At 36.6% G+C, this 27,325-nt stretch overlaps 1 protein-coding gene across 1 annotated transcript in view; it reads left to right on the top strand.

The window, feature by feature from the left end:
* NALF1 (NALCN channel auxiliary factor 1) overlaps positions 1–27,325 on the top strand; it is a 489,013-nt gene that overhangs the window by 183,476 nt on the left and 278,212 nt on the right.

The following is a 27,325-nucleotide window of genomic DNA, read 5'->3' as shown; positions in this document are numbered from 1 at the left end:
AAACTGAAGAAGGTATGAGAACAAAGAAAGGAAATTGTAGCTTTAATTAGATGGTTGAATTCTGACTTCGAGAAGTGAGAAGTAGTTGAAAGCTTTGTTCTAGTGATCTGAAATGAAAAATTCTGTGAACCAGGCAGCCCATGGACTGGAACTGGTGACTTTTACAAAGCCATCCCACATGCTGAGGAGGACTTTTTTTTCCCACAGTGCTCTGTTTTGTGGAAAACTGTAACCTGCAAAATGTTGTTTTAACTAAAATGCTCAAAATGCATCTGTTTCACTAAGAAACAAAGATAATTCTGAAAACCTCAGAAGTTGCCCAGGAAAACAATTTCTGTCCTTGGTTCAGCTCTTGTGAATGCTAAATGGATTTGATATTATGGCATCTAATAGAGAAAACTATGACACAAGGCAACAGTCACACAAAGTAACATTGACTTAAAAGGAGCCTGCAACAGCATTCATTATTGGAAGTAGATATTTTTCTGTACACATGCTTCAAACAGGTTCCTACTGAAGAGGTTACAGAATCTTTAATGTCTGCTTGAGTTTGAGGGACAGCACACTTCATGTGGGATTTATATAGTTTTTCTGGCTGTTAAACCTGCAAATTTCTCCAAAAAGCTGAGGAGCAGAAAGGTATTTGACAAACCTATACTGAGGCTGCAGTAATGGGAAGGAAGGGAAAGAAATGTGAAAGGATAAAGTCTTATCAAATATATATTTTCAAGAAAGTAGTCATTAAAGAGTGATTTCAATTTAAAAAACAAACCCCCCCCCCCAAAAAACCCAAACTAGACCCCTGCATAATATATCTGAGGAAATTATAAAGTGGCTTTCGCTGCCTGGGTTAAACAGGGAGATTTAGAAAAGAATAATTGTGTGGTGGTAGTTGACTCAAGAAAAAAGCAACACTTGTCAACACAAATTACCGTCATGAAAGGAATACAAGGTTTATTGACATTTAAATTGTGTGGATCAGTGAAGCTCTTTGAAGACCTGCTGCATATTTCATGGAAAAGGGTCTATGCTTTTCATTTGTGGTTTTTTAAAATGAAAAATACTAAGGAAATAATTTTAAGGTTTTTATATGAAAAATAATATGCACACCTGTGTAGATGCACACAAAAGCTTTGGGTGCTTTAGTCACTGCTTGGACTGCATGCTTTAGAAAATCTTGCAAACTGACAATAAAATTTTGGATAATGGTCATTCCCTAAATAAGTTACTTTGACGAGATAATGAGGATATTAAAAAAAGTAGTTTAAAAATAATTTTTGGGATGCTCTTGCATGAAGGATTTAAAATGCTGCATAAAAATCTCACATTTGAAAAGAACAAACAAAATTACCTGAAGCAACTGCACAGTCCTGTTACTCTTTTGATATGTAAAATACTTCTGCAAATTTATTTTAGCTCATTATCTCTTCAATTTGTCATATTCATGCAAGCACATTTTTATTAGTACATACTTAATATTGTGAAACATATTTTATGGAACGTTACAAGGTTTTAACATTTCACAGTCTTTTCAAACGCAAAATAAGTCAGATAAAGGGCCATTCTGCCTCGAATAAAAACGCTTAACAAATAATTAGTGGCCTAAGTTTCTAACTAACTGAGCTGCCACAGAGCAGTTACTGTGTCCACTTGACACGGTGCTGGTGGAAAAGGGGAAAATCATTCAGACACACGCACCTGCCCAACTCTACACACATGCACGCCTTAATGAGAATAGTAAAAGGTGCTCTGTGAAATACAGTTTAGAGTTCAGGTTGCCTTCAAATCAAGTGATAGAAGTGCAAATTAAGTGATTTAAAACATCAAATGATTTATTAAGAAATTGACCTGTACATGAAGCCTGGTCTTTTATGTTTTCTACTCTTCTTTGAAATGAGAACTTGTGTTAGATAAAAGCACCAGGGTTCTATTAGACTCTGAATAGGGTTCCATCAATCTGATATGAAAAATAGCCAGTCTGTGCTAGCAAAGCAGTTGGCACAGGTCATTTCCCCTATTTCCTTTAAAAAAAAAAAAAAAAAATCAAAACAAAAAACCCTCTTCTGCATATTTTTGAAATATAGGTTTTGCCTTTAGAACTGTTTTAAGTGTGTAAGAAATCTATATGGACTGTCTGGCAAGATGTAGTCTCATGGCTTTTAAGTCCAGCTTTTCCCACCAAGGAATATGCTAACAGTGTGAATACCTCAAGGTATACAGGTGTTCTGTACAGTCTTATCTACAGAGAAATATGCCTTGTGCTCAGATGCCTTGCAAGATGGCAGACACAATAATGCTTCATGGCATGGACTAGAGCTGAGAACTTAAACATTGCTATAATGTAAGAATAGGTGAGCCATGCTTCAGTTTATATATGCGCACAGCCAATTTTATCTTTTTTTTTCCCTATTCTTTCACACCTCTGGCAGCTTTGGAAAATTTAGTCAATGTAGACTCATGAGGTACTACTGTGCAGGAGACCATGAAGATAATATCTTGCTATTGTCCTGCTTGTTATATCTGAACATATTGGAGGTATAATTAATCTTTTCATGCAGGAAGAGCAAAAACATCTTGATTATTTTCATCAGTCCTCAGAAGATATTACTGCCCCAATTTTCTTTTTACATGTCTGTGTGTATGTATACAGTTTACTACAGTATAAATAAACACTTTAAAATATTTGATCTAACTTGCTGGCAGGAAATTATGTTTATTGGTGGGAGAGAGAAGGACAAGAGAAAAAGGGAAATGTGAAAGGTGTTTCGGTTTGCCCTGTGGAGTCAATGGAAACATTAGGAACTGTCTTGGCCCTGCTTTTCCTTGCCTATGTAAATTGGCACCAAGATCCTCCTATCCCATGGGATGCTTGAGACTTGGTAGGTGAGCAGCACTAAATGACTAAAAGTTACCATGCAACTCTACACACTCTATAGAAATAAGCATACATACCTCATATTCCTTTCTTCCCTTGCTCTTTCTGAACAAGTTTTCTCTTTTTCTCCAGAGTTCCATGGTTTTAAGCTCTGACATAAAGCTTCAAGAAATAGCTTTGCTTTTTACACAAAATTGCTTCCGGCTTCTTGTAATGAAAATGCAGTTCCTACTGGCTAACGAATTTTGACTGGACTTATGCTAAACTCTGAGCAAAAAAGAAATAATAGTAAATAACCTGAGAATTAGTAAGTCATCACACAAAGTCTTGACCTTCATTATAAGTTTTTCTAATAAGTGTCATAATAAGTATCATAATAAAAAAAAGGAGCCTGAGTATTCTGTTTCATTTTAATCAGACAGCAGCTAACAAATTATTGTAATGGAATCAAGCTGGTATCATATTTAATCTCTCAGGGTGCTCATTTCCTTTCATATCTCCTCAAACTTACTCCTTAAATCCCATATGCCAGAGAAATATTCATATATTCTCAATGTAATTAGAAAATTTCAGACCTAATTTGGTTGTATAAAGCACAGTAATTAGCTTAGTAAAGGATATTTCTTTTCTGCTGTTTTGGTTGTTTTCTTTATGTGCTGCCTGAGTTTTACTGAAACAACCTAATATGCTTCGAAAAATTACAGACCTTTTGATTTCAGAAAATACCCACTTAGAAATGGGAGAAAAGACATGTGCACACGTGTGTGCAAAGGGAAGAACCACTGTGAAGCTTTGAAATATTCCTAGAAGATTTTATTAATATTTTTGAACTTATTCTGTATTGTTCTATTCTTGTTATTTTCTTTATAGATCACCTATCTTTTTGATAGCAATGTAATTAAAAAAATGCCTAAAGGTGAGAATATGTGGAGTGTTCACCTCTGTATGTTTATCAACCTACTAAAACTAAAAATCCTTTTGCAAATTATTTCATGATCATCTCTTTAGAAGCCCTTTGATAGGGAGTCATACAAACAAGTTGAGAGAACTTTCTGTAGCCAGCCTTCGTCATGTTGCAGACGAGTGAGTACAGTACCATTGAAAAGTGACTCCACAAAAAAAACAGATGACCTTAGTGAGAGTTGGTGGCACTAAACAATATCCAGGGAATGCTGTGTGTTGCAAAGATCAGGGTTGTTTGTTTTCCTTTGGATCTGACTGTCCTGGTTTCGGCTGGGATAGAGTTAATTTTCTGCTTAGTATCTGGTACAGTGCTGGGTTTTGGATTTAGTGTGAGAATAATGTTGATAACACGCTGATGTTTTAGTTGTTGCTAAGTAGTGCTTACCTTAAGCCAAGGACTTTTCAGTTTCCCATGCTCTGCCAGCAAGCAGGTGTGCAAGAAGCTGGGAGGGAGCATGGCCAGGAGAGCTGACCTGAACTAGCCAAAGGGATATTCCATACCATAGAATGTCATGTTCAGTATATAAACGGGGGGAATTGGTTGGGAGGTGGGTATCGCTGCTGGGGCATCGGTCAGCGGGTGGTGAGCAATTGCATTGTGCATCACTTGTCTTTTCTTGGGTGTTATTTCTCTTTTTTTTTTTGTTATATTCCTTTTCATTATAATTATTATTATTATTATATTTTTATTATTCTTAGTTAGTATTATATTTTATTCTACTTCAGTTATTAAACTGTTCTTATCTCAACCCACGAGTTTTACTTTTTTTCCTAATCCTCCTCCCCATCCCACTGGGAGTGGGGAGGGAGGAGAGGCTGCATGGTGCTTAGCTGCTGGCTGGGGTCAAACCATGACACTGACATATCACCTTTCGGAGTCATGTATTTTAGCACACGTGCACAGTGATGAAGAATCTAAGAGTTTTTCTTTTGCACTTCTTAGCTGTATTTGCATTTATGGTGTAGATAAAAATGGGCATTTTTTGATTGAGTGAAGACACCTGTTTTTGAGTTATGTTGTTGGTAAGCTACAAGAAGAATCACTAGAAATCTAGAAATCATTGGCCTGAAAAGAAACAGGAATAAGTAACTCCTAATATATGTCTGGTGTGTGACTCATAATCCAATGTTTTCAGTATCTGTCTTAACCAGCTCCTTCATATCTCAATAAATGATTCTATTAGTGTCAGATAGTAAAACAGAGTATTTAGCATTCAAATATTGAGACTGAATTTTCTCTGGCCAACTGAGAATCATGTCCACAAGGGAGAAAAAAACCAGCAGGTGTTTCTATAAATGACAAATATACTTATAATACTACTTGTTAAGAGCTATGGGAGGGGAATGACATAGATGGTGTTTATGTAGGACATATATAGTGACAACTGTAGCTTAAAGTTAGCTCAAATTTAACTCTATAATTTCCATTCTTTCTCTCAGTTGAAGCTAGCTAACTTTACACATATAGATAACATATGCTCTCAAGCTTGCAATCAGTGGTTTAAAAAAAAAAAAGGAAAAAAAAAGATCTAATTTATGTAATGAAGAAAGGTATATTTATATTGAATAATTCTTACCAGTGACCCAGGCAAAGGTGAACTCTGTTAAAGCATAAGATGTAGCTCACTGTTGTTGCTGTGGCTTGGCAGACCTAGATTTTTGTGAAACTGGTAATGTGTTTCTCTTTGGAAAGTATTTTGAAGCTGTGCTGAGGCAGAGGGTGGTCAGTAAGTTGGAAAAATACCCCAAATATAAATTTTTAATTATTTTTTTTTCATTCTTCCCACCACTCTCAATTCCTCACATAGACTATTTTGACGTCTATTTAAAATGTGAGCAGCAATATTTTTAAAAGGTTTTGTATCTCTTGATAAATCTCTGCCCAACCACTCTTCTATGGATTGTAAATTCTTTATGGTCAGAAGTCTTTCTCCTTTAGTCTGAAAAGTACAGTCTCATATTTAATACATCTGTATTGCTGCTTCTGCTACCAGCTGTATTATTATTGATTTACAGTTTAGTGGCACTCCATCATAAGCTTTCCATTTTCCTTGTTTTGGTGATATTTAAGGTGTCTGGGCTTCTTTGATTCACAATGAGGTGGATGCATTGCTATCTTTGGTTTGAGAACTTAGTTCCTCATCCAGCCTAAAACATCCTTAGACGTCTTGGTGGTAAGGTTGGAATAAATATCTAGGTTGATACATATGTACTGAATACAAATCAGCTTCCATCCCATGAGAAAGCCTCTGGAATGGTAACTCTGGGCAGATCATCTTGATTCATGCCTCTAGTTTTGTAGGCAAAATGTTTCTAGTTCTATGCTACATACCAGATGTGCAGAAAATTGTGACTAAAACATTTTTTTTATTCCTATAAACTCCTCTTAGTTTGCTAACATTTTTATAGGCAGAGTGACATCTCTTCTTTCTTAGCACGTACTTAATTGAATATAAATAAATTATGAATGGCCTCACTTCATATCTGTAAATGCATACTGAAACCCAAATACAAGACATACATTTTGTTAATGCAGGAAGCATAAATGCTGTGGAATTAATTTTAGCGGCTAAGTGTTCATTTTCAATAACCTCTGTTTCATAAGTCTATAATAATTTTCTAAATAATGTCCCTGGTTATTGGGTGATTAACACATTTTAATGATGAGAAGATTCATTCATTAACAAGAAATGTGTGTTTTTCCTTATGGCATGATTCCTCTTCCTTCCTTGGTCAGAGTGGATAAAAAGAGTAACAAAATTTAGACTAGTATAGCACTGTTCAGCAGAACAGACAAATGTTCGTGGTCCCCCATTAACCTGTTTCTCTCCATTTTTTACCTGTTTCTCTCCTTTTACAACCAAAGAAGAAACCTCTGCCTCAGTAGTGTCTCAACATGCTAAAATACTACATGGCTTCAGCTGTGCTGCCAGTCTGCAACTCCGTATTTGGAGCGAATGCAGAGCCTTCCTATCTCAATGGGTTTTGGGGGAAGTTTCATATCGAATAAAGAGTGATGTATGGGATCTGTGCCACTGACTCCACCACAGGTCACTGTGACACAGAGAAAGCTTGAACAGCAGATTACAGCTTAATATATCAGCTCATAAGTACCATTGTATGATTTTTGTCCACCATAGTATTGTGCTTAGAGGATCCCAAACTTCCTTGTTTTAGTTCTGGAATATGTTGGAAAGAGGAGGTTCATGTGGATCTGAATGTGTCTCCTTGTTAGTTTGATTTTTTAAAAGCTGAGAGTTTTCCAGTTTCTCTCCTGATTCTTATTTTTGCAATACTGGGTCATGATCATTTGCTAGTTCCACCAACATACTCCAACATCTCCTGCTAAAGAGCTGTCTTCTAATACGGGTCCTAAAGCCAGAAACAACTGGACCTTGTGCCCTGGGGCTTCAGCATGGTATTACAGTAGAGAAGGTTCTTACCCTTAGTTTTATAGAGTTAAACACAAATTTATTCACATTCTAAATTACAGGGTTCTGGAAAACAAGGAAGTGGCATGACTAAATGTAAAATGACTAACTAAACCCCTTTGATTTAAAATTAGAGTTTTGTGGGCAGCTGTTCCCCAAAATAAATAAACTGAACTATTGGAGTTATATTTATTAATAGAAACATCAACATTCATCACAACCAGTCTTAAATCATTAATTCAATACAATCATAACTCCCAACAGTGTTATTGACATTATTGTGTAGTGTAATGCATTATTGACATTAACATACTAATTTTTACCTGGTCTTCAGCATCCAAATAATCTCCCCACTCGCCAAATATAATACACCTGGGATTTAACCTATCATAAATAAAAATTGTTGCTCTTGTTAAAAAATGTATATGTGTTTTTACCTGAATTTTTAAATAAATTCAGGCTTAATGCTAAGCAGATAATAAATTTTTAATTCAGTAGCTAAAACAAAATTAAGAAAAATAGGCAATCTCTTGAACAGGAACATTTTTTTCCAAGATTTTGTTATTAAAAAGCTACTACATTGTCAACAAAACTACTCTGGGTAAATGCAGAGAGGACGCTTCATTTCATTTTATGGTTTCTTAAAATATTTTTGCAAGATCAAAATATCTGTTTCAAAATTTAAAAAGAGTTTTATTTTGCTAATTTTGAAAGGGAATATTTTATGGCAATGAAATTAAACATTTCATTTTGAACAAAGCTAATATGAAATGGTTTTAACATTTTCAGAAATTCTTCTAATTCCTCCTTTTTATGGCTGAATCTTTTGCTGTTGTTATTGTGAATTAGAGTTAAAAATGTTTTAAATCATCCTGCGTCAGATAACTTGTGTCTAAAGCACAGAGCTTGTACTGAAGACACCTGTTCTGTTCTTTTGTATTTAACCTATCCGAAAGTCACTCTTTCTGCACAGCCCCTTCAGGTCCAGAGAAGTCTTCTTATGCCCCAGTTATTCCTTGTGTTTCTGTTGTACAACAAACACCCCATTTTCATTGACTTGTTTTTCTAAAATCTTAGAAAAAATGTTATATAGACAAGAAAGTTATTTGGGTTCAGCTCTGCTGTTAGATGAACTACCTCATAGATACTTCTTGTACCAGGAAATCAGATTTAACCTGATGCTTAATAGTGCCATGTATTTTTTATAAAAATCCGATAGCTCCTGGATACGTATGTGAAAGTGTTATTTCAGACTTAGATGTTTCTGAGAATATATCGGGAAGGTAGGACTATTTGCTTATCATACTTAAGACACATTGACTGTACTGCCTTCTCATCCGCTAACAGGCACATCTTTATTCTTTCCACTGTGAGAAATGAAAGCAGGCTAAGATGTATCCAAGTAGTTGACTGCATTTACCTGAGATTATTTTGACAACGTAAGAAATGGAAAAAATGTGGAAGGAAAAAGGACAGCATAGTCCATATAACTACAACTGGGTGAATCAAAAACTTATTTTCTTGTCTTCCTCATTGCTTTTTGAGACGTAACTACCATACTGCATATTCCTGATGCCTCTGACTGGATTTTGAACTGGGTTATGTGTTCATTTCATGAGGGGAAGACAGAAGAATAGCCAGTGCAATTGCCAGCGCAACTGCCAGTGCAACTTCCCCTGTTTGTCTGTCTCCTTTCTCTAAAGGGCATGAGCTGTCTGCTGTAGGCATAAGCTGCTTGTTATCTGAGTTCAGCAGCAGGTCAGTTCTTTTCTCAGTAGGTTTCACTACAGCCAGATTCAGCTACCACAGGGTTTTTTTGTTTCCTTTCCCAAGAAGAGGAAGTAAAGAAACCTAAAAGCACAATTAAGGTTAAACCAGGGGATGGGGACCAAGTGAGCAGTTCTGCAAAACGGCATGTTGGCCAATGTTTGTACTGCATTGTGGAAATATTCTCCACAGAAGTGGAGCTTTGAGATGACAGTACTGATGTATGCATATTCTGAAGAAATAGATGGCTATTTCAAATCTTCTTGTCATACTCCAAAACAAATTCAAACCCACCGACAATATCTTTGAGGCTTACACCATCCTATCTATTACAGCAAGCTCTCATTTACCCATGTTTAGTATCCTAAGCTACTTCCCCAAGGAGGCAGGGTATACTTCCTCATTTTTTTAATATATATATTTATATGTTTTAATATATATATTTTTATATATATAAAGATTCAGACCCCTTCATGCCCATATTTTAGGAAGGAAATTACCCTCCCCTGGCACTTTTTGTGAGCTTGCATCCTGGAGCTTTCTCTTCTCTTCCTCCTGTCCATTTATGTTCATTACTGGATTTTCTCCCTCCAGTCCTAATAGAAAAGATCATACAACACTTCTCCCATCTCTTCTGACTCAGTCAAACATAACAATCATTTCATCTTAATCAGGTATAAGTCACTAGTGACTAAAAGGATTCCAGAGACTGAGCTCCCTTGTTCTCTCCCCGTTATCCCTCCTGCTGACCTTTTTGAAGGTTGCCTTGTTTCTCCTTCCCTACCTTTTATTCTTCCACCACATTTTTGCTTTTTGGCAGTGTTTTTGCTTTTCATAACAGGTTTTTATACTGACTATCTTTAAAATCTAGGGAGGGAATGACCTCACTGCAGTTAATCGTACCCCTATACTAATTCTATTAAAGCGACTTTACTGACTGAGGTCAGTATTTTATCTCATTAAACTTTGTCTTTCTTCTCTCATGTTCAGAAGTGTGTGAGGAGGATCTCTAGCTTTCCACTGTTTTTCTAGAGGATGATAATGCCACAGGTTTCACTGGGAAGGAAACTGGGAGCAAGACTAAGAGTTAAGTACTTTCCTTACATCCGACTAACACCAGAAGATTCTATAATCAGTGTTAAGTCTCTAATGTTCTTTACCTGCAAGTAGCAATGTCAGCTCATCGCAGTCTCAGTCTTGGGCAAACTGGAATTTCTGGCTATTATAAGAAAGTAAATACCATCATGTGGGCTTTTTTCATTGAATTCTCATCATCGCTAATAAGGAAGTTTTCTGCATTTCTCGTATATGTCTAATATGTATACATTTTTCTTATCCAAGATTACTTTGGGGTGGTGGGTTTTTTGTTGATTTTCTTAGTAACAAGCCCAGAAAGTGGCATAACATAAAAGACAAATATTAACTTGTGTAAGTGTGGGATGAGTACATCATTTGGATGAATAAAGAATACCTCACTAATGTCACACAGCTTATGATAAGATTAAACCTTTTTTATTTCTGGTATTGAAATAGGTTTGGACTGAGTTTGAAATATTTCCCAAAGTTTATGGGCCCGTAGTTTATAAATTTATGGCTTGGATACATTTCTATGGCCATTAATTACAGTCTGATCTAATAACCTTTATTCATATTGATGGGATCTTTGCCTGAGTGGTGACTACTCAACTGAGAGGTGATTAAATGCATATAGTATAACTTAAAATGGCCAAAATACTTTTAAAATCCAGGAAAACAAAGCCAAAATCTATTAAAGGAAATAAGGTTGCTTAGAGTGGGCCAATAGATCCACTAACGTCAGCAGGAGTTTTGTCATTCCTATCAAAGGAACCTTTCCAGATGCCAGGCTAGTTGTTCAGGCTTTAGGTCTGCATGGATGCAAAACAGAAGTGGAGTGGGTTTTTTTGTTTACCAATACAACTGTGTAGCATTGGTATGCACTCTAATTACATTGCACAAATACATAACGCTTGTTTAGGAATATGTACTGATGCATAAATTTGGAGGTTGGCTGCAATGTAATCAGTTCCATTAGCTATAAGAAAAAATAATTTTATGGATATTCATTGTGTCAATAGAAAAACAAATAAAAAACAGTCCTTCAAATGTGTGTTCATGTGTCCTGTTTCTTTCTCTTAATGTAAGACATTGTATTTATTTGGGTAATTCTTTGACAGAAGAAAACAATTTGCTATTGATGTACTATTACTTTTTAAAAGTTTCATTTTAAGACTTTTTATGAAACAATTCTGGTATTAGTCTGGCTAGTTGGGATCTGATCATGACACTTGGAGTGTGAACAGTGTTGAAAAAGTGATTCCCCTGGCCCTCTGGGCTCGTTAAAAAGAGAGAACCCAGACAGGGCAAGGGAAAATCAGTCCGCAAAGGACTGTTACATACTGGAATATGTGGCTTATGTAGTCTCAGAGAACACTGGCAGTTCATCATTATTAAAATCAACCTATATCCATAGACCAATCTTTTCTCTAGAATGTCCTTGCTCCTTTAGAAACAGAGAGAAGGAAAGGTAGAAAGTTGTCATCACTAGAGGTTTTACATAGTAACCGTCATAAAAAAAAAATAGGAAAGAAGAAGGGACGCTGAGGTTCATATCAGACGTTTTTGCCTTTTCTTTCTTTTGATGTTCAGTGACAGCTATTTAATGCTTATGTTGCCGTCATGGAAACCTGATGACTTCCTCAAAAACAGGAATATTTTTCTAGCGATTCACATGCATCTGATACTGAGTTGCTGATCTAGTACACACATAAAAGTAATATGAATCTTAATATCTGCTCAGATGAATTAGACTACTACCAGGAAGCAACATTCAACCCAACAGAAATATCTCCTGCAAGAAATCCAAAACCTTAAAACAAGAGGTCCAGCTTGCCAACAAGATGAATAATACTCTTGTCTTTGAGTCTGATAACTACTGTACAACCTTAACTTGACCAAATACATTTTCTTACTAAAAAAAAAACCCCAAAACACTGCTTATTTCACCAGATTGTCAACCTCTATAAGGAGACACTTCAGACCATGTTCTAGGGATAACACTGCCGTAACAATGGTGGTTAGGTACATGGGAAAGAAAATATGATCATGTTCCAAACATGAGTTAAACTGTTATATAATTATAATGAAATTATTTTTAAATAAATAAATAAATAACATAAAAAAGGCTTATTGTCATTGTGAATAGATATTCAGATATTAATATAATGGCTGTTGTGTAAAAGGAATTTGTATATTATATTAAGGCATGTAAGTGCAGGTAAACCTTCATTGCTATTAGTGACTGTCAATGGGATTTACAAATTAGCAACGTTTTGACTGAAGGGACTTTAAGGTTGGAGTTATCCTTTTCTCTCATTTCTAATAGCAACCATGGAGATGGTACAATATGGAATAAAGAAAGAAGGCAGACTACAGCTTGAGCTTTTATTTCTTACTAGCCAATAGAAAAATGACAAAGTGGTCTGGCATACAGACCATTTATAATTATAAGGTAGTTAAAAGTGGGGAAATTGTCAGTAACTGCAGAGCGTTTGGACAAAACCCCTGCAATTTGAGTTAATTATCTCTCCAGAGTTCTTGTTCTGAGCAAAACACGTGTTTATGTAGCACTATTGTATTAGGTCTTTATTTATACTTGCTTTTCACATAACCTTATTAAAAATAAAAATAGAGAGATCCGGAAACAGTGTTTGAAAAGTTTGTTAAAATAGATCAACTGTCATTAAATAGACATTGGAATGCAAAGCATTTTGAACAATCTGTTTTCAAGTAGCAAGGGCAAAACGAAGAATCAAGGAGGGGGAGACGAGACGTGTTGCATAATCCTGACTGCATCTGTCTTGGTTTAACCCCAGCCGGCAACTAAGTTCCACGCAGCCGCTCGCTCGCTCCCCGCCCCCCAGTGGAATGGGGGAGAGAATCGGAAAAAAAAAACCCTCGTGGGCTGAGATAAAGACAGTTTAATAGGACAGAAAGGAAGGAAAAATAATGATAATGATAACAATAATAATATGACAATAATAATACTGAAGGAATTAGACTATGCAAAACAAGTGATGCACAATGTAATTGCTCACCACTCGCCGACCGATGCCCAGTTAGTTCCCGAGCAGCGATCTGCCCCTCCCGGCCAACTCCCCCCAGTTTATATACTGGGCATATGTCATATGGTATGGAATATCCCTTTGGCCAGTTTGGGTCTGCTGTCCTGTCTGTGTCCCCTCCCAACTTCTTGTGCCCCTCCAGCCTTCTTGCTGGCTGGGTATGAGAAGCTGAAAAATCCTTGACTTAGTATAAACATTACTTAGCAACAACTAAAAACATCAGTGTGTTATCAACATTATTTTCCTACTAAATCCAAAACACTGCACTATACCAGCTACTAAGAAGAAAATTAACTCTATCCTAGCTGAAACCGGGACAGCATCCTAAAGCAGTGCAAGAGCATGTAGCTCTGCTGAACCCAGTGGAGGTGTACGTGGTCTAAGCAGCTGAGATTCTGGATAATTATGATTTAAAGCAGTGCTGTTGTCTCACCCTGTTTTTGTTTTCCCACTCTTTTAAGAACTGTCTTGTTTCTAAAACTGTGGAAAGCTCAGGAGCTTTGAATCTTTGAGTTACGTCATTTTTGAACATAACTAAATGCTACGAATTTCTCCAGAAAATGCAAGCAAATTGGAGGAATCACTTGTCTTAATGTAAATATAAGCAAGTAAACCTAAATATTGCATGCTACTGTGATAAACCCAGAATTGCTAATTCCCTGTTAGAGCTAAGGTGGATAAAACTTTTAAAGCACACAGAAAACTTTAAAAATAAAGTTCAATATAAACTATGTAAAGTAAGCGTTTGTGAATTTAGCAGCTATCCACGATTGAAAAGATGTTGTCTTCTATTATGTATAGGAACATTGCTATTTTGCTGAACTGTAAACTGTAATTATAATCAATATGTGCCAAGTATAACTAGAAAGTATAAAATTAAACCATAAAAAAGCATCTTTCTAGAAGATTTCTAGCTTTTATTTATGATCATAAATGAAGGAGTCCTAATCTAGAAGCATGAAAAAAAATAACATACTCCTGCCTGACATAACCAGGCAAGCAAAAAGCCCTAGGTAGAAGAGCAAAGCAATCATTTTTTTGTCAGACCTTAACCACAAAAGCAGTGGCAATTACAGAAAAAATGAGCTGAGGGATATTTTCTTTTTTCTCCTATTGCCCTTCAATGCTATCTCCATATCTTCCAATAACTGATGGCTGGACTCAAAAGGAACAGCAGACTGTAGCAGGACAAAACTATCTATCCTTCTGCTAGAGCTGCTGGTGGCTAGTTACACAGTATTTGGATATATCAGTAGCCTGACTTATTTTTTTTTTATAGAGTGCAGCAATTAGAGCTCTCTTTTACAATCTATAGACCAACATGTTATTCATTTATGTTTCAACATCACTGGTACTGTCTCTGCTCCTTCTAGTGTAATCCCTCAACTGAACAAGACAATGTTCTTGTTCATTCCATGTTCTCCTGAGGCGCCCTTAGCATTCAAGCTTGTCCTCTCAGCCTGTGCAATCCTTCATAGGTCACAGCCTGTTCTTGTGGTGATACACCACCACTCTGTGGTCTGCCGACATTAGCATTTTGGTTCAGGTCAGACATGCACTTTTGAAGGAATCTCCCAGTACTTGCTGGCTGGTTTTGTGGTCTCACAGTGGACTCCTTTTAAGTAAAACTAAACAGCAAGATACACTCCAGAAGCTCTCCTAGTGTACTCCGACTGCTAATGGATGCTCCATTTACAGGACCACACCAGAGCTGTTCGAGAGTAAACTTCCCCTGAATCATGTGCAGTGTGGTGATCAGTTCCTCTGTACCAACTATTCTGCACTGTGGGTCCGTTGCTGTCGCACCACATCAATTGCTAACGAAGATACAGTCTGCAAAGTCAACATCCGGAAGAAAGGTTTCAGCAAGAGGGGCTGGAATGACTTGAGGATAAGGGTGAAACTTTTATTTATCTGAGGCTGTAGCAGAATCTGAACTCTAGGCCAAGGACTTGATGAAAACTTTCTAATCTTCAAGCTATTATAATGGCACAAGCAAAAAGCACTCTGCCCCTAACTGACAAAAAAACCCTTATGTGGATGTCAACAACGAGTCATTGCCATGTTTTAAGCTCGGGTTATTTATGCTAGAAAAGCACTGCTTTTAGAGAGAAAAAATCTATACTTCCATTACAGAAGTCTTTTGGAATAGGGAATGTTTTTCCTTGTTTTGCAATGGAAACTGTATAGCCATGTCACATAGCAGGGAGGCCAAACAAATTAGTCCTGCTAAAGGGCAGAGAGTGTAGCAGCATGGATGTGCACTCTTGGGTCCCAAGCTGATAAATTCTTCTGTGTATTGATGTAACGTGCCAAGGGAGGTACCTGGGATGAGGCCAATTCTATTTCTGTGTTGCTCTGATCCCTGAAGTGCTTATCTTATACGTATATCATATATATTCAAATGTTGCTAGGCTTTTGCCATCATGGATATCTTTTCCAACTTGTAGTATGTTGGATTTTCCATTTTGCCTTTGTATGGCCATACCTTCTTTCTTTCCTTACCATCTGCTGAGATCTGCTCAGGCTATTCTGGGTGAACTTTCAAAGATCTAGTATTTCATTATCATGGTATTTCTCAAGCAATTGAGTTCTCGTTTGTATTTCTTTTCCTAAACTAATGTGGTAGTATTGTTGGGACACTGCAGTTCTGAATAGGTGACTTGTTAGTGGCAGTATTTGCTACAAGGCAAACACAAGGCAAATTGAACTCATGCTTGTGTTGTTCAGATTAGTCTTCTTCCTACAAGTGAGAAAAAGTGCTGTGCAGGGGTTTCTTTAGATAGGGTATAAGTGGTCTGGCATGTCATTATGCCTGATTTTCTAGACATGCTTGGGCTACTTCCATATCCACATCAGGCCTGCTATAACGTTGCTTACAGATGGCAACCAAAGACTTTGGTTATCAGGTTCAACCCAGACAACTTCCTTCATTTTTGGGTATTGAACCCTGTAAACAAAATTAAACAACAGCAAAAACAATAAGCCAATCCCCTCTCAAAAGAAAAGTAAGGTAGGAAATTGGAAGATTTTCTAGTTCAGATCCGTTCTGTCTCAAATGATCAATTCTATCTGCGCAGTTTCTTTGGGATGGGGAAAAGTGTTTCTGATGTCCAGAAAACAGAGCAGTGGAACTGTGCTGACCTTTACTGTAGTAAGTATAACTGAAGAGAGCTGACACGACACTTGAGCTCAAATGGCGATAACGATACTGATGTGGATTTCCTCCTCAATGTCTATCTGCTAGGACTATTAGAACCCACCAGTCTATCTTAGGCTGTATAGCTATGTAAATCAATGTTCTCTAAAGCTAAACAAAACAAGAGTCTTGAGCTGGAAGGGATGTGCAGAAGGAATACAGTGCACCAAACATCACTTGTATTTTGTTTGGATATCTCTTTTTTCTGATTCCATTTATAGGTCTTGATTCCGCTCTGTTTTATGACAACCAAATAATCTGCAAAAGCAAGTCATGGCCTGTTGCTTATAACAAAATCGCGAATGGTCTCAGTGTGATAAACTTTGCCAGTTCTTACAGGTTTTAATATATTACAAAAAAGTTCAAATACAGCACAAATAGCCAGGTACCAGTGGGCATGGATGTAATTAACTGGGAAAGAATTTTAGACAAACAAGTAGTCCATCTTAAATGACAGTTTATCATAAACAGTAAGGTTTAAACAGTATCTCAGAGCATGTGAATAATCAGCACCGAATGCTCATTACTCTGCAGAGGAACAGGGCTTAAATGCTCAGGTGTTGTATCATAAAGATGTGGCTCTAATATTTTTTAAACCCCAAATTTCTCCTGTGTGGTGTAGACATGGTGTTTCAGTTAGAGAAAAAGGTGATTTCTGCAATGTTTTCCCTTGCATAGGGTAGAATGGTTTTCCCTGTTAGATAAAAGTGGCAGTTTCTCACCAGCAGAAACTGGTTTGTAGCAGCTTGTTAGGCAGAAAAAAAAAAAAAAAAGACATTTAAGATAGGCACATTTTTTAGGCTGCCTATAGGCTGCTGTATGGATGTGTGTGCCAAGCATATATGTTCCTGGTGTGATTTTAAAATAAAATTCTTCAGTAACACGACTTTATTCTATGATAGACTAAAAAGAGTTTTGTTCATTAGCTAATTTAGGACCTTCCTTTTCCTCCATAGGAAGAAAAGGAGAAACCTTGAAGTATCTTGTTCTGGCATTTTGATACATAATAAATATTTTTTGCTTTCACGCAAGACTTCTGTCTATAAAGATGTCAAAATTCAGATTAAAGACGTCTCAAAAGATTTCTTTTCTCTTTTGTAAAGAAATGCCCTGTAAGGGAATTTTTTCCATCTGACTTGAAATATTTTTTTTTAGTTTCCTGTTTCTTTTTTTTTTTTTCCTGTTACCCCTACTCCAGTGAGTGGCTATGAACTGAAAAATTAATTATTTGCACAGCCGTAGGGGTGAGTGAACAGGAGAGCTCTGGGTTCTTCTTCCTCTGGAGTCTGTAAAAGAAGAGTAAGAAGCTTTTTTTTTTTTTTAATTTAATTCATTTAATGTACTCCCTTAACAAATCTAGTCAGGCATGACATGCCAAAAAGTTTGCAAGCTCTTTAGTGGGTTTAGTGGTTTACCTTCTTTGAATGCCAAAGGTGGGTTGTTTAAAACTTTATTAAATAATTTTCTTAAGTTACAATTAGATGTTCCCTCCCTTTTTTACATTGGTTTTAAAAAAGAAAATGTTAGTTTCTTAATGTAATGTATCTCAACATTGTTTTCCTACTGCAACTTGTTTAATTCCATTTAAATATGATGTATATTTCCTCAGTTCCAGAATTTACATTGTTGCCATTGATTTTTCAACCTTTTGAGTAAAAAAGGTCCTTTGCATTTTCCACATTTACAGTAGAAAAGTTGATAAAGTTCTTTTTCCTGAAATTCCTTTCAGATTTCTTTAACGCAAAAAATGTATTCATGTGTTGGCATAAATATTTCTTATGATTTTATTTCCTGGAAACCTGTATATGACATCTGTGACAGATGTTAGTAACATCTGTCTCTAACTTTCTTCTTAATAAGATGGCTTTAAAAAGCTGAAGTAATTTATTTTTTCTGCCCACCATTTACAGTTTTGTCTACTGAACTCCCATAAGTAGTGATAGAGTCTTTCAGTTAGATATTTACATTTATCAAAATCATGAAGGTTTGGATACTAGCAAATTCTTGGCTTTTTGTATCTGTTTTTGTTATTTCACTTTGGAAGGATTTTTAATTTTTATTTTTTAAAACATTTTGAGACAATGCCAAGCTTATAGTTCTAGACTTTTTGAGTCTTAGGAGGCAAATTAAAAAATATGTTTTTCACATTATGCTATTCCTTACTTTGCTCCTTAACACTTACAAAAAAACTTTTCATTCTGTTAACGGATGGCACTATGTTCCCTCAAAAAAGTGCATAGTCATGTATCTTAATATTTAAACAAAATTTAGGTGTAAACCATTTTAAATTCAGCTTTGAATAAATACAAATTTGTGGATTAAGTGCAAGTATTTGAGTTTCAAAAAATGTCTAAATAATTATCTGTAGCTTCCATCACCCTCTTATTTCAAAACAAAATCTTGTGTCTTTAGGAAAATATTCCTACATTTGTTTGAAAGGCTTTGCTTTCTAGTAAACTTTCTTTGATGTGTCATCTGCTGTTTTGTAAGGCATTTTTAATGAATTCTTTCTTTAGATTCACATACCATACTGCATTCAATTTCTTGCAACATTTCTTATTTAGTTTTAATCTTTTAAGCAAAATATTGGAAACAATAATTTTGGCTACCTTTCTGGGGAAAGTGTCTCCAGTGAGTGATATTCTCCATATGAAAATTTGTCTCGATAGTGAGGAGAGGAAGGGAGAATGTGTTAAAAACCTGTGTTTGTGCATGTGTGTGTGTGTATGGATGTATGTTTATTATCATGTAGTGTAGTACTTGACTTGGTGGTAGCATCCCAGTTAGGATCCAGCAGTAAATTCCTTCAGCTACTGTTTCAGTTTCTGTTAGAAATACCCATTATCCTTTTTTCTTTTTAATGTGTTCTGGCATGGCAGCACCTTGTCTCTTGTTTTACACATTTTGCACAAACCGTTGCAAGCTTTTGTGGATGAGGAAGTCGTATGACCGGTGTTTGTGTGTCCTTCCCTGGGCCACAGGTACAATTTGCCAGCTTTTGGGTGTATTTCACATTTTCTGAGCTGTCCTTTCAGATACTCATTTTCCTTTAGATTTGGCACAATCTAAAATTTTGCATACATATCAAATGTCCATATATTCACCTATTTTTCCAAAAACTTTACTTAAGGTGCTTTAAGTTTTTATGCCTAGCTTGAGCCACGTTATAAGGGATCTTTTTTTCTGAACTGAAGAGCAATTATATCACAGAAATGTGTGCCTCGCTAATTTGTGCCTTTCCAATTTGTATCAACTTGTATGTCATTGTATTGTTGCTGCCAGGATTCGGTTCTTGTAAATCTATTCTGACAGTCTCTGATCAGGTTATCATTTCTTGTTCCATCTGGTTTTGAGTTTCATAGCTCTTGTTAGTTTTTTTTTTCCTTTTTTTTCCCCTGTATGCCTCCCTCATACTCCAATTACTGCTATGTAATTATTAATTATATCTAGCTGTTAGTTTGGCTATTGATCACCTGGAATTTAATTTGCAATCAAAAAATGTGTTAAATTTATAGACATTTTCTAGAAATTCCTGGTGCCACCTATTGGTTAAAATGTTGAAATGCAGCTGCAACTCTTTTAATTAGCATAAAAGCAAAGCCGGCTGTGGAAATAATTTTTGAAGCTGTGTATTAATTAGTTAATTCCTAAAATTCTTATGTGTATACGAGCCTATGTCAGACTCGTTATTTAGAGACATATGCTAACTTGAAATACGTATCGATAATATGTAGATTACTAAAGAAAATGCATGTTACTAAGTTCTAGTAACTTTATAAAGTTTTAAAGTATTTTCTGTGTTTAAAAGATTCAGATAAATATCAACACCCCTTCTCAACTGCAAACTTCACCAATTAAACATTGTGAAAGCTGGATATGGCAGCTCCTGATCCTTTCTGTCAATTTCTCCTCTGTTAATTTGGCATTTTTAATAAGGAGCGTGTATGAATTTTAAACACATTTCCTGTAACAGCAGTTGTGTAGACTCATTTCATTATGAAATATAAACTCCATCTTAATCAGTGATTTGAAATAGACTTTTTTATGTGGATATAAACATACATACAGACTTTTTTCTCTTTAATATGTAGTCTTACTGGACAGAGAAAATTTTGTGCAGAAAGCTATTAAATTACTGATTTATGTGGGGAATGCAACTTCATGTATTTTACCAACCAGGTCAAAGTAGATAACAACAAGGGAGTCCAGTGTAGTGCATTTCTGAGCACAGACGGTTTTACTTTACAGACAGTGCAGAAATAGTGAATTTACAGAGCTGCAAATACGGAGTCAGAAATGGAGTTGGCCCATTCACTCTGACACTAGATCCCAGTCCAATACAAAGAGACAATGAGTCAGTCTGAAGTGGCTATGGAGCAGATCTTGTAGGTGGTTCTGAAAACAAAAAGATGCCTGGAAAATTCATGTACCCCAAAGAAGCGTTATTACCCCAAGCAGCACCCCATGGCAAGAGGGATTTAGGAACGGCACAATGTTGTTTCCAGGCTATTAGATGATTCCCTGCCCAAAGTTTTCATCAGTTATTAGAGTGATTCAAGGCTCACTTAATGAAGCTGAATATAAAGCACTAAATCTTTCATAAACATAGATACTGAAAACGTCATGGGAATGAACAGTTGAGGAGTTGGTTGAGTTCTCCCCCCTACCCCAGTTGGTTTTATATTATGGGAGATTATTTTGGTTCATTTGTTTACTTGTGAGACCCTTCTATTGGATTATACCATCTGGTGGCCCTGCAGTAGTTATAAGTTAAGTTGGATTTGTGTGATTAAGTCTGTGTTAATGAGAGGAATTTATGCATAATTGTGGTTGACAATTGAAGTCCTGGCAATGATGACAGATGATTAATTACCATTAAGTACCTCTCCTGATATACCTACCCTACAAAATCAATTTTGTTTCACAACTATATAATACTTAACTAGGTGAATTACCTAATTGTTTCATTCTCATCTAGAGTAAAATCTGACTTGATTCCTGAACTTGTTTGACCTCTTAGAAAGGTCTACATGTAGATATTACATGTCAGACGGCGTGCTTGCCTCTAAGAGATAGCATTTAAAAGTTAAGCTGAACAAGAATTATTATTGGAAGTCTGAGATAAAGCACTGTGCAAGTTGTTGCTTCTTCAGGAAAATCCATAAACAAAGCAAAGTTCAGAAAAGCCTTACTCTTTTATCCCTTGCGATTACTTTATCTATTCTCATTGTTTTCTAAGAGTAGAAAATTGAAGCACACTCAATTTTCCAATTTATTAGAATGAAAAAAAAAAGTATCTAACTGTTGGACCTTCTGTGCTTTACAGATAGGAAAAATACAGCCACTGCAGGTGTGTTTGTAGTTTCAGAGCCATGTTAGCACAGGTTTAAAAATACAGGGACCCTGCCTCTAACTTTTTGTGTGGCTTTAGACACATTATTCTGTTCTCATTGTAGTCTTTTACTGCTTACTCTGCATTTTTGAACTTGTAAGTTCTTGAAGGCAGTGTCCAGCACAATGGTCTGTCCTCCAAAATGGGTAGTGGAAACACATAACCTTTACATAAGCAGTACTCCATAACTATAACAGGTTGGATTCCAAAGTAATGCTAGTGAAATTAAAGGTCTAGTGAAATGATATGTAGTCCTGACCTACTCTTGACCTAGATATATTTTAATTTGGGAGTATTTCTTGTAACCGTCAACCTGTTGTCTCAACACCTGGGCTGCTCGATTTGCATTGCACATTTTGCCTCTGTATGATGTGTTCACAAAATTAATCTGGGAGATAAATAGTGTGCTACGTGAATACTTGTGCTTATTTTACTCACATGCAAGAAGGTAGATTTTAGTTTTGCAGTCACGCAGTAACCTGCTTTCACTGAAAGGAAGTATCCTAAAACTGTTTTTGTTCCCATAACGAACTGCAGGATCATGGCCTCTTCTCATGTAACAGGCCTATTCCTTATGTGTAGAGTAGAAAAGGCAAATATATTTATGTTAACGTCAGAAATAATTTTGCTTCTTTCCCTCCCTCAGTCCTCACAGCCAAGTAAGGAAGATTTGCCTGTTGTTCCTCCCTGATGCACAGGCTGAGTGTTAGAGCCCACCGTACGCTGGAGACCCACCCAAAGTGGTTTGCAAGCGTCACTCAGAGCGCAGCTGGAACGCAGGGAGGCCACCACAGGCCCAAAGGCCTCACTGGAACCACAAAATACGTAGGACATAGTGGAACTGAAGGAAAGGACTTTATGAAGGAAAAATCGTAGGGAGGAGGTAACAAGAGGCAGGGTGCCTCCTGTCCGCCGGCGTCCCCAGCTGTGCAGCCTGTGTGGGCTGCGCCCCGGCTGAGGCGGCAGCGGAGCAAGGGCGCAATGGCGCAGCTCGCCCCAGTCAGGCTGTCCCCTCTCCTTTGCTGGAGTAAAAGCCCAGCTGGCAGGCCTGGCTTTTGAAGAGCAGCATCACGGAGAAATTGCAAACGTAAAGCACCGTAATACCAACCCGTGGTTTACATTTTCCAACCAGAATAATGCTTTCACCTCTTCCTGTGTGTTCAATGGGACTCAGGATAATTACTTCTTTTCGTCACAGGGGTGTTGTGAGAATTAATTAGTTAACGTTTGTATGGCGCTTCCAAGATACAAAGTGCTATACATGTGCTAATTAGTTTGATTATTATTAGCTGTATGTCATTTGCACTGTCAGGAAACCCATACCTGAATAATCCAGCCCAACAGTTCAGTTTTATATACTGCATCCTAGCCAATGGACTAGAAATGCCTCTCATAAAAGAAACAGTAGAAGAAATAAAGGTGTGCGTCGTGTAGCAAAAGAGGTTTGCCACTCAAAAGTGCCATTGTCATCTCGTAAACATTAACAAAATGCTGCTGTAGTGGGTTTTAATTCTCAAAGCAACCAGGAAAACCGTTTTGCCACATAGGTGTTCTGGACTCTGGATCTTCAATTACAGGGAAAATTTAAAAGTACATAGAAAGATGGCCTTTGGACAGGAGGTAGCGTCCCACCAGATATGAATGCGTCTATAATCAGGCTCTTGGATTTGGATATAATTAAGCAATTGGCAGTGAATCTCTCTGTTAGTACATGTTTCCAGCAGTACTGTTCATAAGGCATGAGGCTAAAGATGCTTTATAAGGACCTTACATACCTAAGAAGAGCAAGAGTTCTCTGAACATATGTCCCAGGGTAGCACTTCTGTGTTGTAGGAAAAAGAATATATTAAAAGGAAAAGAATGAGCTTTCATGAGAACTATAACACAAGAAAACTTATTTCCTAGAGATGTGTGGTTTTATCTCGAAGTCAGTCACAGTATCGTTTTAACAAGCAAAGACCAAAGCAATATTATGGATATACTAAGTGGGAAAAAAAGAGAAATACCTTATATAAATCACTCCAAAAAGCAAGTCTGCCAAATGAAGTTCTTATAATAGGTGATGGTCCCTATACTACCCTCTTTCATGAAATTTTCATAATCAGTAGTAACTGCAACTCATTCCTCTCTCCACTCTCCCTGGGCTTCCCAGCACCTTATTCATTCCCCTTGCATAGTCTCATCACCTCTATGTAACCCTTCCCTTTATTCTATTTTATCCTCGTCCTGTCTTGATTCATCCTGTTTCTTGGTGGCACTATGCATTTTCTTTTCTTCTCTATAATGCCTTTTTGTGTCTACAATTTCCTGCTATTCATGCTTTCCTGAGACTGCTTTGTGGCTTTCTTCTCAATTTTTTATATTCTTTTCCCTGGCATGAATCTGAATCTTTTTTCTTCTTTTTTTTTTCTTCCCCCCCTTTTCTCCCTTCCTCCCCTTCCCCCTTTTCCCTTTCCTTTTCCCTTTCCTTTCCCACACATAGTAAATAAGACAACTCTCCTTCTGTAATAATACTGTATTTCATGGAATACTATTATCATTGTGGGTTATGTTTTTATGTGTTGAAAGCACTTAGAGTTGTGGGAGGAGAACATTTTTATAGTCATAAACCCTCTGGAGCTGGGAATATAATTCCTCTCCCAGCTGTGTGCCTAAGCTGCCTCCTACTTCAATCAGTGTAACCACATGCTTAAGAGTGATGTACATGCTATGGTGTTCTGCTGAAACAGCACGTCCCTGGTAAGCCCACCTCAGTCCAACATTTTAAATCCCTAGTATGTTTGGATGACTTATGTACAATAAAAGGTAACTGAGTAGTAAGAAAGCCTTTTTGGTTGTGAAGATTTCTTCCCAAATAGTTCAGCTGAACCTGTTATTATACAAACTGCTCACCCTCCAAGATACCATCTTCATCTCATAAATTGTGCTAGCAGCCACACAATTACTCAACCCCAGTTCATGAATTGCCCTTTTGAAATGGAGGAGGAAGGATTGAAAAGGAACTGGTGACTTCTGTGGGCACTGTTAATAAAGTTGATTTATTACCAGTCATTCAATGTTAAGATGCTTCATCATCTGGAATGTGATACTGTGCAGCGATCATGGTGGAAATCCATCACCTAGAGGTGGCTGCTGGCATCTGTACTGTACGGAGCAAATAGCTGTGGAAGCTGGGAACTGGCTAGGTTGACTCTCCTGGCTCTGTAAGAGGTCTGTGGCTGTATTCTGACTTTTCAGTTGTTTCTGACAAGTGTGTTGAATGTTTTCTGACATGCTGATCAAACCTCCTTTCCTCCTTCTCTGCCTTTTTGCATTCCTGTGTTTCCACAGAGCTGGAAAGAAGAGAAATAAAAGTAATATGGAGTGCATGCTTGTCCATCTGATCATGAAGGTGTGCATGCGTGTATCTATATATGCATGTTTAAATTTGGCTGTCAGAATGCAAGATGGGAATCTAATTTAATATTCAGGTACTATTCACACAGTCCAATGGAGTAACGTTTTATTGTGGTTACTATTAGAAATATCCAGTCATTATTCTCTCACACCTTTCTGCTTAGATGAGGACTTTGCAATAAATCCTTTTGACTTTTGGCAAAATGGGAGCAGAATATGATGAAGTAGCCTCTTTGAAAATACAAAGAAAAGTGACCTCAGACTAGCTGCAAGTCAGTGAAAAGGAAACAAATTATTTTTCCAGTGGCTGATTCCCCTGGAAGATTTCTGATGAAATCTTTGTTCATGTGAGAATCATTTTCAGGAACAATTTTTACGATGTCATACCCCTAGTTACTGAGATTTCTGGATCTGATCTTTGTTTTTAGTTTTTCAACTGGTGAGTCACAACCTTTGGAATATTTATTTTTCAGCCCAAATCCAGGATATTTATACTAAAAAGACAGAGTTTGGTTTGTATGAATTCATTGTGCTTTCTCATGCACAGTACCACCTTCACTGCATATGTCAGTAATTTAAGTCACATTTAAGCACCTATGAATGTTAAATACCCACCCTTTGTGTTCAGTTGCATGTCTTATTGTGTACGGTTCTATGTCTAATTAGAAAAATAACCATTACGTTTCCCATCTTGTGAAGTAAATCTGAAATATCCTTATAATCAAATAGTGCCTTCAGGGAAAAATGTGAATACTTTATTAAAAATAAAACATTGTGGTATAAAAGTTGATTAACAACAGTTATCTCCCTGAAGATTCTGCTCTCTACAATGCCAGTAGTAAGCACCTCCAAGAAAAGTGGAAAGAAATTCTCCTTTTAGCAAGCAAAGGACTACCTGAGTAAATGTATAGCTGCACAAGAGTCATGCATTTCAAAGGCAACTTTTTTTTGCTGCAAAAGCTTACTGGGTTCCTACTAAAAGGCCACTAATTTAAATTCCTTTTTAGTGCTTACATTTTAAAATTTTGCTACATTTTTCTGTCTCCTTTCTTGATTGGTAGTTAATTTCCTATGGTTTTATGGTAATTTCACATATTTTACATTCTTGATCATCTTTTTGCTTTTGAGAAGCACATATTAATGTGTCGTGATTTAGACAGTAGCAGCCGATTTGATTTTTTAGGAGTGTTACAGGAATCAGTTATGCCTTTGGCCTCAACAGTGGGCAGACCACTATCATTTCAACACCAGAAAGACTGAAATCTTATTCTGCAGATTTCTCTGTAGCATTACAGCAGTGCTGCTGATGGAGTTGACCTTTGCTCACTAGCTATTAAATATGCGAATGTTTTCTAAACCTACTGTAGAGAAAAGTTCTCAGCTACAATTTTGTCCACATATATACACTTCACATGTTCTAACAGATTTTGCATTAATGGCTAAGATGATTAGTTACTTTTGAACTCTCATCTGTATTGACTTCTATTATATTAAGCCATAGATAACAGGAAACGCTGCCAGAGCAGGGATTTAACTTAAAACCAAAGAAGGCCTAACGTTATGGATTCGCAGAATAAGAGAAAGCACAGAAGTACTAATAGAAAATGGTAGTTTGTCAGTGCTTAATCTTTTTGTGACTACATCAGTAAAAAGATAAATACTGTGATGTTACTGGACTTACAGTAATAGTTCCAGTGAATAAAAATATTATTGTGTAAATTTTTCACTTTGTTCAAGGACCCGAGAATCTTGACTTTCTTCTTGAAAGAAGAAAGAAGATAGCTTTAAAATTGAGGGTGGCAGACTTCCTTTTCTGCCAAGCATAAATACACAAAACCTTTATGAAAATAGATAGATTTGGATTGTTTCTCAAAGAACAATCTTGCTTAATGTCGCCTTCCCAGGGAAACTGGACAGTAATGAATTGCATTTGTAAGCAACAGCTAAACAATGGCCAAAAAAGAAAAAAAGAAAAAAAGAAAAAAGAAAAAAGAAAAAAGAAAAAAAGAGAGGGAGAAATAAAAAACAAAGGAGAAAAGGCAAACCTAAAGAAAACATTTTCATGCCTGCTGCAAAATGCTAAAGCCAGGCCTTTCATGGAAACCATAACCATACACAACACTGTTCTTCATTGACATTGCTATATATGCACTTATACAA

Source organism: Gymnogyps californianus, chromosome 1 (assembly GCF_018139145.2).
Source record: "Gymnogyps californianus isolate 813 chromosome 1, ASM1813914v2, whole genome shotgun sequence".
Taxonomy (NCBI): Eukaryota; Metazoa; Chordata; class Aves; order Accipitriformes; family Cathartidae; genus Gymnogyps; species Gymnogyps californianus.
The sequence above is the reverse complement of the archived record's forward strand: the minus strand, read 5'-3'. Positions and strand labels throughout refer to the sequence as shown.